This window comes from Bombina bombina, chromosome 3 (genome assembly GCF_027579735.1).
Source record: "Bombina bombina isolate aBomBom1 chromosome 3, aBomBom1.pri, whole genome shotgun sequence".
NCBI classification, from domain to species: Eukaryota; Metazoa; Chordata; class Amphibia; order Anura; family Bombinatoridae; genus Bombina; species Bombina bombina.
In genome coordinates, this window is record NC_069501.1 from 496,563,999 (window position 1) to 496,582,465 (window position 18,467).

An 18,467-nucleotide genomic window follows, 5' to 3' on the forward strand; every position below is an offset into this window, starting at 1 on the left:
GTTTCCTAAATTTCACCAGCAACCACTATATGAGTTGGAAGAAAAACGTGCCCTATGGGCAGTTTAGAAGGATAAGACGAAACTGTAGCACCGTAGAAAGTTACAAAAGGCAATCACTGATTCTGAAGGATAGATTCTTAGAAAAAGGTTATCCTTTGGATCTTATCCAAAAAGGATACCTTAGAGCACTACAAGATGACAGGAACACCTATCTTATATCAGACAAGAACCAAATAAACAAAACAAGGGAAAGAACTATTGAAAAGTATAACAAGACACCGCTATTCATTACTGGCTTTAACAGTAACTATCGCGAGATTCAGAAAATCATAACAAGACATTGGCCCATCATTTGTGATGATCCACATCTTAGAAAAACATAATTTATGCTTACCTGATAAATTCCTTTCTTCTGTAGTGTGATCAGTCCACGGGTCATCATTACTTCTGGGATATTACTCCTCCCCAACAGGAAGTGCAAGAGGATTCACCCAGCAGAGCTGCATATAGCTCCTCCCCTCTACGTCATTCCCAGTCATTCGACCAAGGACCAACGAGAAAGGAAAAGCCAAGGGTGAAGTGGTGACTGGAGTATAAATTAAAAAATATTTACCTGCCTTAAAAACAGGGCGGGCCGTGGACTGATAACACTACAGAAGAAAGGAATTTATCAGGTAAGCATAAATTATGTTTTCTTCTGTTAAGTGTGATCAGTCCACGGGTCATCATTACTTCTGGGATACCAATACCAAAGCAAAAGTACACGGATGACGGGAGGGATAGGCAGGCTCTTTATACAGAAGGAACCACTGCCTGAAGAACCTTTCTCCCAAAAATAGCCTCCGATGAAGCAAAAGTGTCAAATTTGTAAAATTTGGAAAAAGTATGAAGCGAAGACCAAGTTGCAGCCTTGCAAATCTGTTCAACAGAGGCCTCATTCTTGAAGGCCCAAGTGGAAGCCACAGCTCTAGTAGAATGAGCTGTAATTCTTTCAGGAGGCTGCTGTCCAGCAGTCTCATAAGCTAAACGAATTATGCTACGAAGCCAAAAAGAAAGAGAGGTAGCGGAAGCTTTTTGACCTCTCCTCTGCCCACAGTAAATGACAAACAGAGAAGACGTTTGTCGAAATTCCTTAGTTGCCTGTAAGTAAAATTTTAGAGCACGGACTACATCCAGGTTGTGCAGTAGACGTTCCTTCTTTGAAGAAGGATTTGGGCATAAAGAAGGAACAACAATCTCTTGATTGATATTCCTGTTAGTAACTACCTTAGGTAAGAACCCAGGTTTAGTACGCAGGACTACCTTATCCGAATGAAAAATCAAATAAGGAGAATCACAATGTAAGGCTGATAATTCAGAGACTCTTCGAGCCGAGGAAATAGCCATTAAAAATAGAACTTTCCAAGATAACAACTTTATATCAATGGAATGAAGGGGTTCAAACGGAACGCCCTGTAAAACATTAAGAACAAGGTTTAAACTCCATGGTGGAGCAACAGTTTTAAACACAGGCTTAATCCTGGCCAAAGCCTGACAAAAAGCCTGGACGTCAGGAACTTCTGACAGACGTTTGTGTAACAGAATGGACAGAGCTGAGATCTGTCCCTTTAATGAACTAGCAGATAAACCCTTTTCTAAACCTTCTTGTAGAAAAGACAATATCCTAGGAATCCTAACCTTACTCCAAGAGTAACCTTTGGATTCACACCAATATAGGTATTTACGCCATATCTTATGGTAAATCTTTCTGGTAACAGGTTTCCTAGCCTGTATTAAGGTATCAATAACTGACTCAATTTCCAAGCAGTCAGCTTCAGAGAAGTTAGATTTTGATGTTTGAAGGGACCCTGTATCAGAAGGTCCTGTTTCAGAGGTAGAGACCAAGGTGGACAGGATGACATGTCCACCAGGTCTGCATACCAAGTCCTGCGTGGCCACGCAGGTGCTATTAGAATCACTGATGCTCTCTCTTGTTTGATTCTGGCAATCAATCGAGGAAGCAACGGGAAGGGTGGAAACACGTAAGCCATCCTGAAGTCCCAAGGTGCTGTCAGAGCATCTATCAGGACTGCTCCTGGATCCCTGGATCTGGACCCGTAACGAGGAAGCTTGGCGTTCTGTCGAGACGCCATGAGATCTATCTCTGGTTTGCCCCAACGTCGAAGTATTTGGGCAAAGACCTCCGGATGAAGTTCCCACTCCCCCGGATGAAAAGTCTGACGACTTAAGAAATCCGCCTCCCAGTTCTCCACTCCCGGGATGTGGATTGCTGACAGGTGGCAAGAGTGAGACTCTGCCCAGCGAATTATCTTTGATACTTCCATCATAGCTAGGGAGCTTCTTGTCCCTCCCTGATGGTTGATGTAAGCTACAGTCGTGATGTTGTCCGACTGAAACCTGATGAACCCCCGAGTTGACAACTGGGGCCAAGCCAGGAGGGCATTGAGGACTGCTCTCAATTCCAGAATGTTTATTGGCAGGAGACTCTCCTCCTGACTCCATTGTCCCTGAGCCTTCAGAGAATTCCAGACGGCACCCCAACCTAGAAGGCTGGCGTCTGTTGTTACAATTGTCCAGTCTGGTCTGCTGAATGGCATCCCCCTGGACAGATGTGGCCGAGAAAGCCACCATAGAAGAGAATTTCTGGTCTCTTGATCCAGATTCAGAGAAGGGGATAAGTCTGAGTAATCCCCATTCCACTGACTTAGCATGCACAGTTGCAGTGGTCTGAGGTGTAAGCGTGCAAAGGGTACTATGTCCATTGCCGCTACCATTAAGCCGATTACCTCCATGCATTGAGCCACTGACGGGTGTTGAATGGAATGAAGGGTGCGGCAAGCACTTTGAAGTCTTGTTAGCCTGTCCTCTGTCAGGTAAATCTTCATTTCTACAGAATCTATAAGAGTCCCCAGGAAGGGAACTCTTGTGAGTGGAACGAGTGAACTTTTCTTTTCGTTCACCTTCCATCCATGTGACCTTAGAAATGCCAGCACTAACTCTGTATGAGACTTGGCAGTTTGAAAGCTTGAAGCTTGTATCAGAATGTCGTCTAGGTATGGAGCTACCGAGATTCCCCGCGGTCTTAGTACCGCCAGAAGAGCACCCAGAACCTTTGTGAAGATTCTTGGAGCTGTAGCCAATCCGAATGGAAGAGCCACAAACTGGTAATGCCTGTCTAGGAAGGCAAACCTTAGGTACCGATAATGATCTTTGTGAATCGGTATGTGAAGGTAAGCATCTTTTAAATCTACAGTGGTCATGTACTGACCCTCTTGGATCATAGGTAAAATTGTCCGAATAGTCTCCATCTTGAACGATGGAACTCTTAGGAATTTGTTTAGGATCTTTAAGTCCAGGATTGGTCTGAAAGTTCCCTCTTTTTTGGGAATCACAAACAGATTTGAGTAAAACCCCTGTCCCTGTTCCGATCGTGGAACTGGATGGATTACTCCCATTAACAAGAGCTCTTGTACGCAGCGTAGAAACGCCTCTTTCTTTGTCTGGATTGTTGACAATCTTGACAGATGAAATCTCTCTCTTGGAGGAGAGTATTTGAAGTCCAGAAGGTATCCCTGAGATATTATCTCTAGCGCCCAGGGATCCTGAACATCTCTTGCCCAAGCCTGGGCGAAGAGAGAAAGTCTGCCCCCCACTAGATCCGATCCCGGATCGGGGGCCCTCAATTCATGCTGTTTTAGGGGCAGCAGCAGGTTTCCTAGTCTGCTTGCCCTTGTTCCAGGACTGGTTAGGTTTCCAGCCTTGTCTGTAGCGAGCAACAGCTCCTTCCTGTTTTGGTGCAGAGGAAGTTGATGCTGCTCCTGCTTTGAAATTACGAAAGGAACGAAAATTAGACTGTCTAGTCTTGGCTTTGGCTTTGTCCTGAGGCAGGGCATGGCCTTTACCTCCTGTAATGTCAGCGATAATCTCTTTCAACCCGGGCCCGAATAAGGTCTGCCCTTTGAAAGGTATATTAAGCAATTTAGACTTAGAAGTAACATCAGCTGACCAGGATTTTAGCCACAGCGCCCTGCGTGCCTGAATGGCGAATCCTGAATTCTTTGCCGTAAGTTTAGTAAGATGTACTACGGCCTCCGAAATGAATGAATTAGCTAGTTTAAGGACTCTAAGCCTGTCCGTAATGTCGTCCAGAGTAGCTGAACCAATGTTCTCTTCCAGAGACTCAATCCAGAATGCCGCTGCAGCCGTGATCGGCGCAATGCATGCAAGGGGTTGCAATATAAAAACTTGTTGAACAAACATTTTCTTAAGGTAACCCTCTAATTTTTTATCCATTGGATCTGAAAAAGCACAGCTATCCTCCACCGGGATAGTGGTACGCTTAGCTAAGGTAGAAACTGCTCCCTCCACCTTAGGGACCGTTTGCCATAAGTCCCTTGTGGTGGCGTCTATTGGAAACATTTTTCTAAATATCGGAGGGGGTGAGAACGGCACACCGGGTCTATCCCACTCCTTAGTAACAATTTCAGTAAGTCTCTTAGGTATAGGAAAAACCTCAGTACTCGTCGGTACCGCAAAATATTTATCCAACCTACACATTTTCTCTGGTATTGCAACTGTGTTACAATCATTCAGAGCCGCTAACACCTCCCCTAGTAATACACGGAGGTTTTCCAGTTTAAATTTAAAATTTGAAATATCTGAATCCAGTCTGTTTGGATCAGAACCGTCACCCACAGAATGAAGTTCTCCGTCCTCATGTTCTGCCACCTGTGACGCAGTGTCTGACATGGCCCTAATATTATCAGCGCACTCTGTTCTCACCCCAGAGTGATCACGCTTACCTCTTAGTTCTGGTAATTTAGCCAAAACCTCAGTCATAACAGTAGCCATATCCTGTAATGTGATTTGTAATGGCCGCCCAGATGTACTCGGCGCTACAATATCACGCACCTCCCTCTGAGCGGGAGATGTAGGTACTGACACGTGAGGCGAGTTAGTCGGCATAACTCTCCCCTCGTTGTTTGGTGAAATTTGTTCAATTTGTACAGATTGACTTTTATTTAAAGTAGCATCAATACAGTTAGTACATAAATTTCTATTGGGCTCCACTTTAGCATTGCAACAAATGACACAGGTATCATCCTCTGAATCAGACATGTTTAACACACTAGCAAATAAACTTGTAACTTGGAAATACAATTCAATTAGAATAATATTAAAACGTACTGTGCCTTTAAGAAGCACAGAAGATCTATGACAGTTGAAAATTAATAAATTGAAACAGTTATAGCCTCAATCCTTGTAAATAACACAACTTTAGCAAAGGTTTAATCCCATTAGCAAAGATAACAAATTCTGAAAGCAGGAAACAAATTACAGAATAAACGTTTTTTATCTCAGTCAAACTATAATTCTCACAGCTCTGCTGAGAGAAATTACCTCCCTCAAAATAAGTTTTGAAGACCCCTGAGCTCTGTAGAGATGAACCGGATCATGCAGGGAATACAATGAGTTGCTGACTGAAATATTTGATGCGTAGTAAAAGCGCCAAAAAACGGCCCCTCCCCCTCACACACAGCAGTGAGGGAGAACAGAAACTGTCAGAAAACAGTTTAAGCAACTGCCAAGTGGAAAAATAGTGCCCAAACATTTATTCACTCAGTACCTCAGTAAATGAAAACGATTTTACATTCCAGCAAAAACGTTAAACATAATCTCTAGTTATTAAACAGCTTTATGTATTTCTTACAGTGTAATTCTAGTGAAGTACCATTCCCCAGAATACTGAAGTGTAAAGTATACATACATGACATTATATCGGTATGGCAGGATTTTCTCATCAATTCCATTGTCAGAAAATAAAAACTGCTACATACCTCTATGCAGATTCATCTGCCCGCTGTCCCCTGATCTGAAGTTTACCTCTCCTCAGATGGCCGAGAAACAGCAATATGATCTTAACTACTCCGGCTAAAATCATAACAAAAACTCTGGTAGATTCTTCTTCAAACTCTGCCAGAGAGATAATAACACACTCCGGTGCTATTTTAAAATAACAAACTTTTGATTGAAGATATAAAACTAAGTATAATCACCATAGTCCTCTCACACATCCTATCTAGTCGTTGGGTGCAAGAGAATGACTGGGAGTGATGTAGAGGGGAGGAGCTATATGCAGCTCTGCTGGGTGAATCCTCTTGCACTTCCTGTTGGGGAGGAGTAATATCCCAGAAGTAATGATGACCCGTGGACTGATCACACTTAACAGAAGAAATTCATCCCGTCCAAGCCTAGGATAGTTTATAGAAGGGCACCCACCCTTAAAAACAAACTAGCCCCTAGCAAGATAGTAAGAGATAAGGCCGTCACCTCTAATCATCGAATAGGCCAAAGAAAGACCTTTTTGGGCAATTTTGTCCCTCAAAATGGAATTTTCAAGTGCATGAAGCGCAAATGCAATATGTGCAAAATTGTTAAAAGTGGTACTAATCTCTTTTCCTCCCATCAGACAGGAGAACATTTCAAAATTAATAAGAGGCTATCTTGTGAATCAACCTATGTCATTTATTTGGTGAGTTGCCTATGTGGGGCTCAATATGTAGGGCGAACGAGTCGCGCTATTAAGAAACGCTGGAGTGAACACACTTACAACATTAAAAGAAAATATCTGAAGCACAGCCTTTCGAGACATTGTGCTTTTGCACACAAAGGCAGTACAAAAACACTATCAATAATACCCATTGAGCAAATTTCTCGAAACAGTCATAATCCATTCCTCAGTTTGCGTCGTAGAGAGACTTACTGGATACATAAATTACACACGTTGGCACCAGATGGGCTTAACGAATGTGTAGATTTAGCTGCATTTAATATCTGACTATGTGAACCCAGTAATCTAAGTAGCAAAAAAGATTTGTTCCAGCCACCAATAGTTAAAAAACCTTTATTTCTTCATATAGGGTCTTTTGACAAACATACAACGTTTCAGACCTGCTATAGGTCCGTTAGTCATGTATACTGAACATACACTGATTCATCATTTAAATACTTTACACCTGGTCAATTGTTCACCTGTTGTCATGTGACTACTCATTATTGTATCACTGCCATCTTGTGGCCATCTAACATATATATTCCTATAAAAAAAAAGCATTCTGAATAGTCACATTGAAAAGGTTTAAGTATCAAACAATGTTAATAAATAAAATCATATGTACAAAATTAAAATAGAGAGAAATCTTACGCACAATATGCAGATATGCCATTGCTGTTTACCTTGTTATTAAAATGTTAAATAATTTTCTAACAACCCCTTTTAATGGGCTGAGGTAAAATTGAAGGAGATTTTTTTGGAAAAAACTTTTTTTTACAAAAATTATCTTTACACATAAAAAGACTAAAGAGAAAAGTAAAAGATTTTTTTCAAAATAGGCCTACAGTGTTCAAATTGACAGTAATCCATATAATCTTTAGCAGCAATTTTTTGAAATCAACTCTAAAATGAAAGAGTCCAAATTAACATTTAAATAACAAGTAAACAGCAATGGCATATCTGCATATTGTGCGTAAGATTTCTTCTATTTTAATTTTGTACATATGATTTTATTTATTAACATTGTTTGATACTTAAAACCTTTTCAATGTGACTATTCAGAATGCTTTTTTTCAATAGGAATATATATGTTAGATGGCCACAAGATGGCAGTGATACAATAATGAGTAGTCACATGACAACAGGTGAACAATTGACCAGGGGTTTAAGTATTTAAATGATGAATCAGTGTATGTTCAGTATACATGACTAAGGACCTATAGCGAGGTCTGAAACATTGTATGTTTGTCAAAAGACCCCTATATGAAGAAATAAGAGGTTTTTTAACTATTGGTGGCTGGAACAAATACTTTTTTTGCTACTTGAAGTATTGCAGGATAAGGCAGATCCTGGGTTCCGTGCCCCACAAGCCACATATCTGTTGGTGCTGTTTTCCACACTTTGCTTTGAGAACCCAGTAATCTATTCAGGCTCAAGATTTAGCTGGAACCTGCCCAAATAGGACCCAATTTCTTCTCTATATTGCAAGTTTGACAACCCCTGGCATTTAGATTTCTATGTTTCAACTTACTAATTAATCCAATAGGGTTATCCCTATCCTTACTTTTTTATTCTTATACTTTTATATTCCTGTTTTTCTATTTTTTCACCATAATAGCTCATTTTTGACACACAATTCACATATGTTTTCACCTATTATTAGGTTTTCCATAAATTATTATGTAACAAAATTAACTGATTGTGAGTGCATTTATATTTAAGCATTATAATATTCATTAGAAGGGTGTTAACAAAACATTAACACTTAACACCTTTAGCTTATAGCTTACCTACATTGGTTCGAACACTTCACTATAAGTTACTATTACCAACTCTAGTTACATCTATACACTCTAGTCCCATCACTTATTAGTATGTCCTTACACTATGGCACCATGAGAATCTATATGGTTCTCATTTCAGTCACTATTATCACTGTAGTGTTCCTAATATTTATTAGGAATAACCCATTTTTATAATATTTTTTATAATATGTTTACACCTTCTATTTAAACAACTCGTTCTAAATGTCTTATACAATTTTCAAAAATGTAGCTCACTACTTAGGGAATACTTACATGATTCGCATTTATTTAGGAAAGGTCATTTGAGTTACAATCTTTCACCTTGCTATAAACACTCATACACTTTCACTTCACTCTTATGTCCACATTATAGTTTAATAGCATTCTGAATTCAAAGAATTAAACTGCCATTAATGCTGTCATTGAGTTTGATGGTTAGGAACAAAACATGCTATCTACACATTGTATTATGCCCAATAATTTGGAGCCTATAGTGAGCGTGTGTCGCTCTCTAACATTTATTATCAACACATCTGACACCTCTTTACAGACTCTGTTCCTACCGACATACAATAGTTATGTATTAATTTGATTGGTTACAATATCGGCTGACTGGTTGCTATTATGAGTTTGTCATGTGATCAGTGACTCGATAAATATAGTAGTCACTGAATATCACGGATATACATCTTTGACCTGACATTTTAGCCCTACATGAACGTACGGACTTTAGTGTTACCTATTATCTGACAGACTGTCTTTAACAGTTCCGCCTCCAATGTTATGGATTGGACCCTGCTATCCGCAGCTCCGATCTATAACTACAACATTCTAGTGACGAAATTGGGGCACATCACATGATGGGATATCACCATTTGATTGGCCCAAGGCTGGACTCTATTTCATTGGCTAGACCCAATGTGGCCTACTCCATTACACGCATGCGCTTTTGCCATGTAATGACCAATAGATGAGCGCACACGGCATGCGCAGACTCCATTAGGGAACCGCCGATAAGAATTAAACACAAACAAACCATCGGCATTTACACAAGATCAAGGTAAAATATCTAATGACAATTACAAATTCCCTTAGCTTACACGGCCTAATATAATAAACTTATATAAGGAACATCATTAAAATCGGATAGGGGAATCATAAAATCGCCCACTAGGTCAGGTGGTGCCCAATAGGATCTCCTAATTGGTGTGCATTTGATATATTAATAAGAGATAAAATATGTATGATCTCTGAGGATTTTTATTGTATTAGAAGTTATGCTATGTTAATATCGTATTCACACCCATCATAGTAAATTGTGATAGGATGTTACCATAGTGTTTGCTCTCTGTCACTCCCCCGTAAACATGTGTGCCTAATTAGGTTGTTACAATTGTTTGTTATAAATAGCAAGTGTTTTAGTTACATTTTTATAAGCCTGAGGAAACAGCCCTGTGTGCTGAGAAACGCGTCGCTTGTTTTTATTTGTTTTATCAAGTAAAGTATCAACTTTTTATTCAAACACTTGCTATTGTGTATCATTTGGACCTAACCTGATCCTTGAGAGCTCTGTTGCTCTGCCCTGCTGTGAAAACCTGCCATAGTCTGTTGGGTGAACTGCATTGATCCCTTCCTGCCTGATTAGCATCAATGAAGGATGCTATACAAAATGTGAGTATATTTTCAAATATACATAACACCATCCTCTGGTTCAAACCAGTACTAGGCCATATAGGCACTTTTGTTTTTGCTTGTATCTCCATCACAGAACCATACCATTTTGCCTAGAGGTCGGCTCTGCTGGGGTGACTGTGATTAATCCCAGACTGCTCCTGCTGCACTAACTGGAGTGCTCCCTAGGATTGTGAGTTAATATTGACTACCACTAGAATATATCTACCCCGCTGAACAAACAATATTGGGCCATGTGGCGCATCTGTCTCTTTTATGTACAACTCACTACGTTACATTGTAGCAAAGTATAATTTCTTCAGTGTTGTAACATGAAAAGATATAATAAAATATTAACAAAAATGTGAGGGTGTACTCGCTTTTGTGGGATACTGTACATACATAGCACTACATACATTCGATGTGTATGTATGTATCTATATGTGTAAACACCTGAGAACACATATCTATGAAGCCCTTATAACTTTTTAATGCAATTTTTTTAATATTTTTTATCAGACAGGTGTTATTATGAAGGTAATTGTACTGATAAGTGTATGTTTGATGTGTTTTGTGCAACTTTTTTGTCTCACGTGATCAGTTTAACCCGGAGCTCTGAAGCCATGCTAAATTTTTATTGCGCTCAAGCACATTTCTGTTGCGTGGCAAAAAGCAAAGAAATGCCCCCCTATTGCTTGCACGCTACAGCATTTCTTAACCTCTGGTCCTCAAGTTCCCATACAGAACAGATTTTCATGATATCTTAACTAGAGCACAGGTGAAATAATCAGCTGATGGGTGACAGGTTAGTAACCATGGTTACTGAATCGGGCTGATTATTTAACCTGGTGCTCTAAGACAGCTGGTTGCCAACCAGTGTCCGTGGACCACTGGTGGTCCACAAGAAGATGTTAGTGGTCCTTGACATCATCAAGCAGAGATTAATCTGATTGGTGTCACCCCCGTCGCGCTGAAACTCCCCTACCCGTGCCTGGCTGGGACATCAGTAAAAAAAACGACGGAGGGAGGAGTTAAATCTGCTAGTGCAATACCGCCCCAGCAGATTCGACGGCCAATAGGCCGCTAGCAGGGTGTGTCAATCAACCTGATCGTATTCGATCAAGTTAATTTCTGTCCGCCACCTCAGAGCAGGCGGACAGTTATGGAGCAGCAATCTTTAGACCACCGCTTCATAACTTCCGTTTCCAGCGAGCCTGAATTGACCCCATAATGTGATTAAATGGAAACCATCTATATGTAAGTGATGCAAAAGAAAAAAATATTTTCCTATAATCATTATAAAAATTAAAAGGTATATCAATGGAAAAAATACATCAATTAAAACTAGTAGTTTTACACCTAAAGGGGAGATATAAGGGAAAACTGCAGCTTCATACACACATTAATTTACATTTGCACATATTTTCTTAATCGGAACCCCCTTGTGTTCACCTGCCTCGTACTGTACCACTATTCAGGGTGCTCTTTATATACACACACACATATATATTTTATTTATACACACATACATATATATATATATTTATTTATACAAACATACATTATATAAAACAAACAAAAAAATTATTTTAAAGTTGGATAAAAAAATGGTAAGTGGCCTGTTAAATTGATATAAAACTGTTCCCTATATTCTCCGTACTGCTTCCTTCAGTGTATGCCCCCTAGAACTCTTCACAATTGTCACATAATTAGATCCAAAATACCCTCTGATGCACTATATAGCTGATCTATATAAAACCCTCTTTTTTTCCTCCATATAAGTGTCCCCTATGACTCATTCAGTCCCTCTATATAAATGCTACCACTTGTCTTTTCCTTTTGTTCCTTACATCTTCTCTCCTTATCTTCCTTGATTCATTTTTCTTCTCCTATAACTCTTCTTATTGCTCTATATAACTGCTCTCCTCCCTGTAACGACCCCCCTCCTTTAAAATGTGACAGATTCCTAGAATCCCCCAGATGTCCTATTTATCTGCTTCCGATCACTTCCCAAATTGCCCATATCATTTGTGAATCCCTGTCTCTTGCAATATGTCTTTGGAGGCACTGGCCCTCTGTGATATTTAGTCTCTTGAATCCTTTTTATTAATACCCTTAATAAGACTTTATTAAGATCCATATCGCCCTGAGGTCCTTGTACTTCTGTCATTTTATTAAATGCACTGCTGTTACACACACAGAGCTCTGTCAGTTTCACCTCTCTTCAGCCCTGCAGTTGTTATTTGCTATTCCTTACAGTAACCCCTTTTAAATTCAGCCGTTCCTTCAATTCCCCCCCTCCCCCCTTCTACATAGCACTGTAACTAACTACACCCCTAACTTACATTTGTGAATATATTTGTATGTTGAAATGTATGTTTTTGCTCTGCATTTTTGCATGTATACACTGACATGATTGAAAAGAGCACTTTGGCCTAGAATTTTTCCGTTAGATAAATACATTATTCAAGATTTTACACACATCATTATGTAGTTTTACCATTATTTGAGACAAGCATTTAGAAAAACTTACAGAATACAGGGAATATATATTTAACAAGCTGCTGACTATTGATTAGGTTTTTATTTGCTATATAAAACTGTTTTATATTTATACGCAAAACAAGGGGTATTGGCGCCCATCCCACTTACAATAAAAATTGCCTGCGAAACCCACCTATGCGTTTATAATACAATTAGGGACTTAGTCAAACAATATGGCCATATTTTGCTTAGTGAGTAACCGACTTAGGGTTCATTTGATTTGAGCCGTAATAAGGTTTGTGTGAGGTCACAAACTGATAAATAGGTTGTTGGAAGGCAATCTAATTTATTGACTATTTCCGATGGGGAGGTCATAGCTCAATATCGGCAGCCGGGGTCCGGCTGTCAAAAATATTTTCGCATCCCATAGAAAGTATTAGAAGCTGTAAGAGCTAATTTACACTAGGTTTTCAATGAAAGCACAAACCGTTAATACACTTCGGAGCCTGTGACACAAAGAAAAAGAAGATTTTGAGGCTGGTGACCCATTGAAATATTAAATAATTGCAAACAATGCAAGTGTTTCAATGTAGAAATAAATTGTAATATATAATATTTATTGCTATACAAATGTATAGAAATAGTTTGCACTTATGTTCTTATGGAAATATGCAATATGTATCTACATATAAAATATATGTAAGCACAAATTTACAAAATTCAATCTAGACCTATGCCTAGTGAAGCAATACATATTACATTATTAATAAATTGGAACATATAATAATAAAAAAAATGTTAAAAATATAGTTAAAAAATATGTATTATAAATAAGTGTATCTTTGTTTTTGTTTCTCTTTAGAGGTAATTACAGATAAGGAACGTACATTTATAGTTTAAGGGTCGGTTTACCGTAGCAACTATTGATTTTAAAGAAATTCGACGTCGGATGAAATCGTTAACACAAACTTAACTTGTTAACACCTACACGAAAAAAGATACTGAACGCAATGCGGAAAATATTTCACTGGAAACCTGGTACTAAAATGGAGCCGAAAAATTACTTTTAGCTGTTGCCAACTTCAGTAGGCTTATGGCTCCATTTTTACGGCTCAGTGGAAGCGAGCCCTTACAAGGTGTCCCAATGTTGACTGGTCCTAACACTACAGCATTTGCCTTATACTCCAATACACTGTCGCCAAGCATAACTGAGCTTGGGTGGGTTTAACTAGTGGAAGATTTTTTAGTCTTCCTATTTTTGAATACAAACCACTATGTTTGATTTAGCACATATTACAAAATTAGATTTTAGATACATTTTTTGGGAGTGCTTCTATTACTTCCAAATGAGATTAAATAGTTACACAAAACAGAGAGTATTGGTGCACGTCTACTTGCAAATAAAAATAGTTTTTCAATGGGGATGGAGTCAACTCTTGAAGCGGCAGGACTAGTCTCTGTGAAGCTCCTGATTTAGCACCTTAAATTATTTTGTATAAAATTAGGTCAAGTTGATGGCAACGAAAATTACGCAGCTTGGAAGCAGGAAATATTATATAATACTTTACTGGAGTTCAGAAGTGGATGATTCAACAGAAAGCCTGACCCATGTTCTTCAAGAACGACACACGCAACTACTGCTAACTAAGGCCTTGGACAATCTTTTCAATACAGAACCGTGTCACTCAGGGCTGCCACTGCGTGACGCATATAGTCCCCCCAGGTGTCTGGGTTACAAAGTACAGTGATAGTTGTATACTTATCAAGCAAACTGCAGTTTCTAAAAATATCTATCAACGCATTACCTACCCTGCTAGTGCTTGCTGTATGAGCTTATAATGGAGTTCGGCACGTATATTCTGACTGAACTGTGTGGCCTACTAGACACATATCAAGCAATCTTTGAAGGGATGCCAAGGGTTGCGTTTCATTCCCCTGATGTTCTTAAATCAAGTTATTCAGCTAATCCCGTTTGTTGGAACAGGGGGGTGGCATCGTTTTGGGGACCTGGCGGCTTACTGACTATCTTTTTTGCCTCTCAGAATGACCCGCGCTGGCTTTCTCCTCAGCGGTTGAAGGTATGAGGTCCCCAGCAAACATTGTACTAGAGATGATTGCAGCTCTGAGGACCGAGGCCTGAAGCTTAGAAATCGGCATGGAGGTCCTCTCTATGTTTGGGGAGGCTTGTTTATCATGACCCAAAAACCCCATTGAATCGCCTTGTATAATATATCATGAGCTCTGTCAGTATAATCAGACAGCCTTCCTCCTATTCTCTCCGTGGCAAGAGCAGATATTGCAGATTGTTGAGAACATTAAGGTTGGAGTGGGATGATATGATTAATATCCCAAAATAGTAAATAAAGTATAGGTGCAGGACAGTATGAAGGTTACTAGTTTGAAGACTTTTGTCAGCATTGTTACTATTCTGTCATGCTTTACATTAGAAGGTAGTTTTTTCCACAAAAAAAATAGGAACTCTTCTATTGTAGTTAATTTACTATCGGCTAGATTTAGAGTTTGTCTGTAAAAGGGACCCGCGTAGCTAACGGCGCTTTTTTCCAACGCACCCTTAAAACAACGCTGGTATTTAGAGTTGGTCTGAGGGGCTGTTGTTAGGCTCCAAAAAGGGTGCGTTGAGCCTAATGTAGCTCCACTTCAACCCTCAATACCAGCGTTGCTTCTGGTAGCAGGTAAAGCAGCTAAAACGTGCTTGTGCACGATATCTCCATAGGAAACAATGGGCAGTTTGGGCTGAAAAAAAACCTGCATAAAAAGCAGCGTTCAGCTCCCAACGCAGCCCCATTGTTCCTATGGGGAAACACTCTCTAAGTCTGCACCTAACACCCTAAACAATGAACCCCGAGTCTAAACACACCCTAACCTTACACTTATTAACCCTAATCTGCCGCCCCCCGCTATCCGGCTGACCACCTGCATTATACTATATAACCCGAAAATCTGCCGCTCTGTACACCGCTGTAACCTACATTGATACCTATGAACCCCTATTTCGTTAGATTAAAATTATATTTTAATTTTGGGGGGTGTTAGGGTTAGGACTTAGCTTTAGGGGTTAATACATTTATTATAGTAGCGGCGAGGTCCGGTCAGCAGATTAGGGGTTAATACTTGAAGTTAGGTGGCAGCGATTTTAGGGGAGGGCAGATTAGGGGTTAATACTATTTATTGTAGGGTTTGCGAGGCGGGAGTGCAGCGGTTTAGGGGTTAATAACTTTATTAGAGTAGCGGCGAGGTCCGGTCGGCAGATTAGGGGTTAATAGTGTAGGTAAGGTAGCGGCGACGTGGGGGGGGCAGATTATGGGGTTAATAAATATAATATAGGGGGGTCGGCGATTGTTAGGGGCAGCAGATTAGGGTTCATAGGGATAATGTAGGTTTGCGGCGGTGTGCGGTCGGCAGATTAGGGTTAAAAATATTTACTATAGTGGTGGCGATGTGGGGGGACCTCGGTTTAGGGGTACATAGGTAGTTATGGGGTGGTTAGTGTACTTTAGAGCACAGTAGTTAAGAGCTTTATAAACCGGCGTTAGCCCAGAAAGCTCTTAACTACTGACTTTTTTCTGCTCCTGGAGTCTTGTCGGTAGAGGCTCTACCGCTCACTTCAGCCAAGACTCTAAATACCAGCGTTAGGAGATCCCATTGAAAAGATAGGATACGCAATTGACGTAAGGGGATCTGCGGTATGGGAAAAGTCGCGGCTGGAAAGTGAGCGTTAGACCCTTACCTAACACAACTCTAAATACCAGCGGCCGGCCAAAAGCAGCGTTAGGACCCCTTATGCTGCTTTTGACGGCTAACGCAGAACTCTAAATCTAGGCGTTTGTTTTTTATCGTGATCTCTGAGTTTTTCTTTATATAGCATAAGATCACTATAGGTTATGTGTAGCTGTATTTCTCTATGTATGATAACTATATTTGATTCCTTAACTGGGAACAGTCTGCCTGGAGCCATTCTTGTTCACCTTCTTGCTTGGGTTTGCTAGTTAGGAAATTATCTTTGTCAAGCATATCTAACTGCTCTAACACCACTCCCCATAGATCCCTGCAGAGAATACAGCTGTAGATACCTCTTATATGATGGTATATTATTCCATTCTATTTGAGACCAGAATAACTAAATAATATGACCAATTTAATGTGTCAGAATTGAATGGGAGTATCTCAGAGTCAATATTTGATTGTTGTATGATATTTAATCCTGAGGTTAACTATCTGGCTAATTGATACAATATGCTGTGCTGTCAGAAGCCGAGGTAGCATGACATCTATAATCATTGGTTGAGGGGTTCAATCTGATCCTCTAAATGATGAAGATATCTACTGACCATATGACTTGAGATTGGTTAGGCTGCTGACTTATCTTAAAGGGACAGTCTACACCAGAATTTTTATTGTTTTAAATGATAGATAATCCCTTTATTACCCATTCCCCCAGTTTTGCATAATCAACACCAGTTATATTAATATACTTTTTTACCACTGTGATTACCTTGTATCTAAGCTTCTGCAAACTGCCCCCTTATTTCATTCTTTTGACAGACTTGCATTTTAGCCAGTGAGTACTGGCTCCTAGGAACTCCACGTGCCTGAGCTCAGTGTTATCTATATGAAACACATGAACTAACACCCTCTAGAGGTAAAAAACTGTCAAATGCCCTGAGATAAGAGGCGGCCTTAAATGGCTTAGAAATTAGCATATGAACCTCCTACGTTTAGCTTTCAAACTAAGAATACCAGAGTACAAAGCAAAATTGGTGATAAAAGTAAACCGGAAAATTGTTTAAAATTACATGCCCTATCTGAATCATGAAAGTTTATTTGGAACCAGACTGTCCCTTTAAATATTATCCAAAATGTATGTACACCAGATAGGTCATGAAGGAAGTTTTTACCAATGTATTTTACTATCTAATCTCATATTAGGTGTAAGAGTTATGTTTCACTCCCACAGTTACTGATTATACTTCACCATCTAGTACTCTCCTAGTTCATCACATAATTTACCTAACCCAAAATTAACGTTAAATAAATTATGCCTCCCAGATACATATTCCTTTAATTTCTTTTGATCAATCTGAGCTCACTCATTCATACATTTAACATTCATACATTGAACTTAAAAACACTGCTTATAGCTATAGATATTTAGCTCACAGTTTGGCCTGTGAGTGACCATAAGCCCCTACTATCCCCCTAATATCTTACCTAATAGGGAGTGGTCCAAGAGTGGCCCGCTATTTATTTTGAAGGGGTTTTAGTTAATGAGTACTATTTACTAATTTTTGTAGGGTTAACTACAGTTTCATAACAAAAAACACACACAAAATAAGAGGTCTATTATAGTATGATAAAGATATCTTCAGTTATAATGTTTACTTTTATTTGAGTTTTGAAGGGTCCAATTGTGACCCGCTAATATTTTTTGAAGATCCTAAATAGTAAAGGTATTCAATTTCATAGTAGATTGTGTGATATTCTTTTCTAATGTTTTCTCTTTCTTTGTTGAAAATTCTGGGACTGTATCAAACACACAATATAGTGATGTAACTGTATTCTATTACAATGTGCTGTTTGTATGCTTGATTAAGGCCTCAATGAAAAAAAAAAAAAAATATATATATATACAGTATCTCACAAAAGTGAGTACCAACCCCTCACATTTTTGTAAATATTTTATTATATCTTTTCATGTGACACACTGAAGAAATGACACTTTGCTACAATGTAAAGTAGTGAGTGTACAGGCCTGTAATAAAAGGGTAAATTTGCTGTCCCCTAAAAATAACTCAACACACAGCCATTAATGTCTAAACCTATTGGCAACAACCGTTGGCAACAAAAGTGAGTACACCTCTAAGTGGAAATGTCCAAATTGGGCCCAATTAGGCCATCTTTCCCTCCCCAATGTCATGTGACTCGTTAGTTGTTAC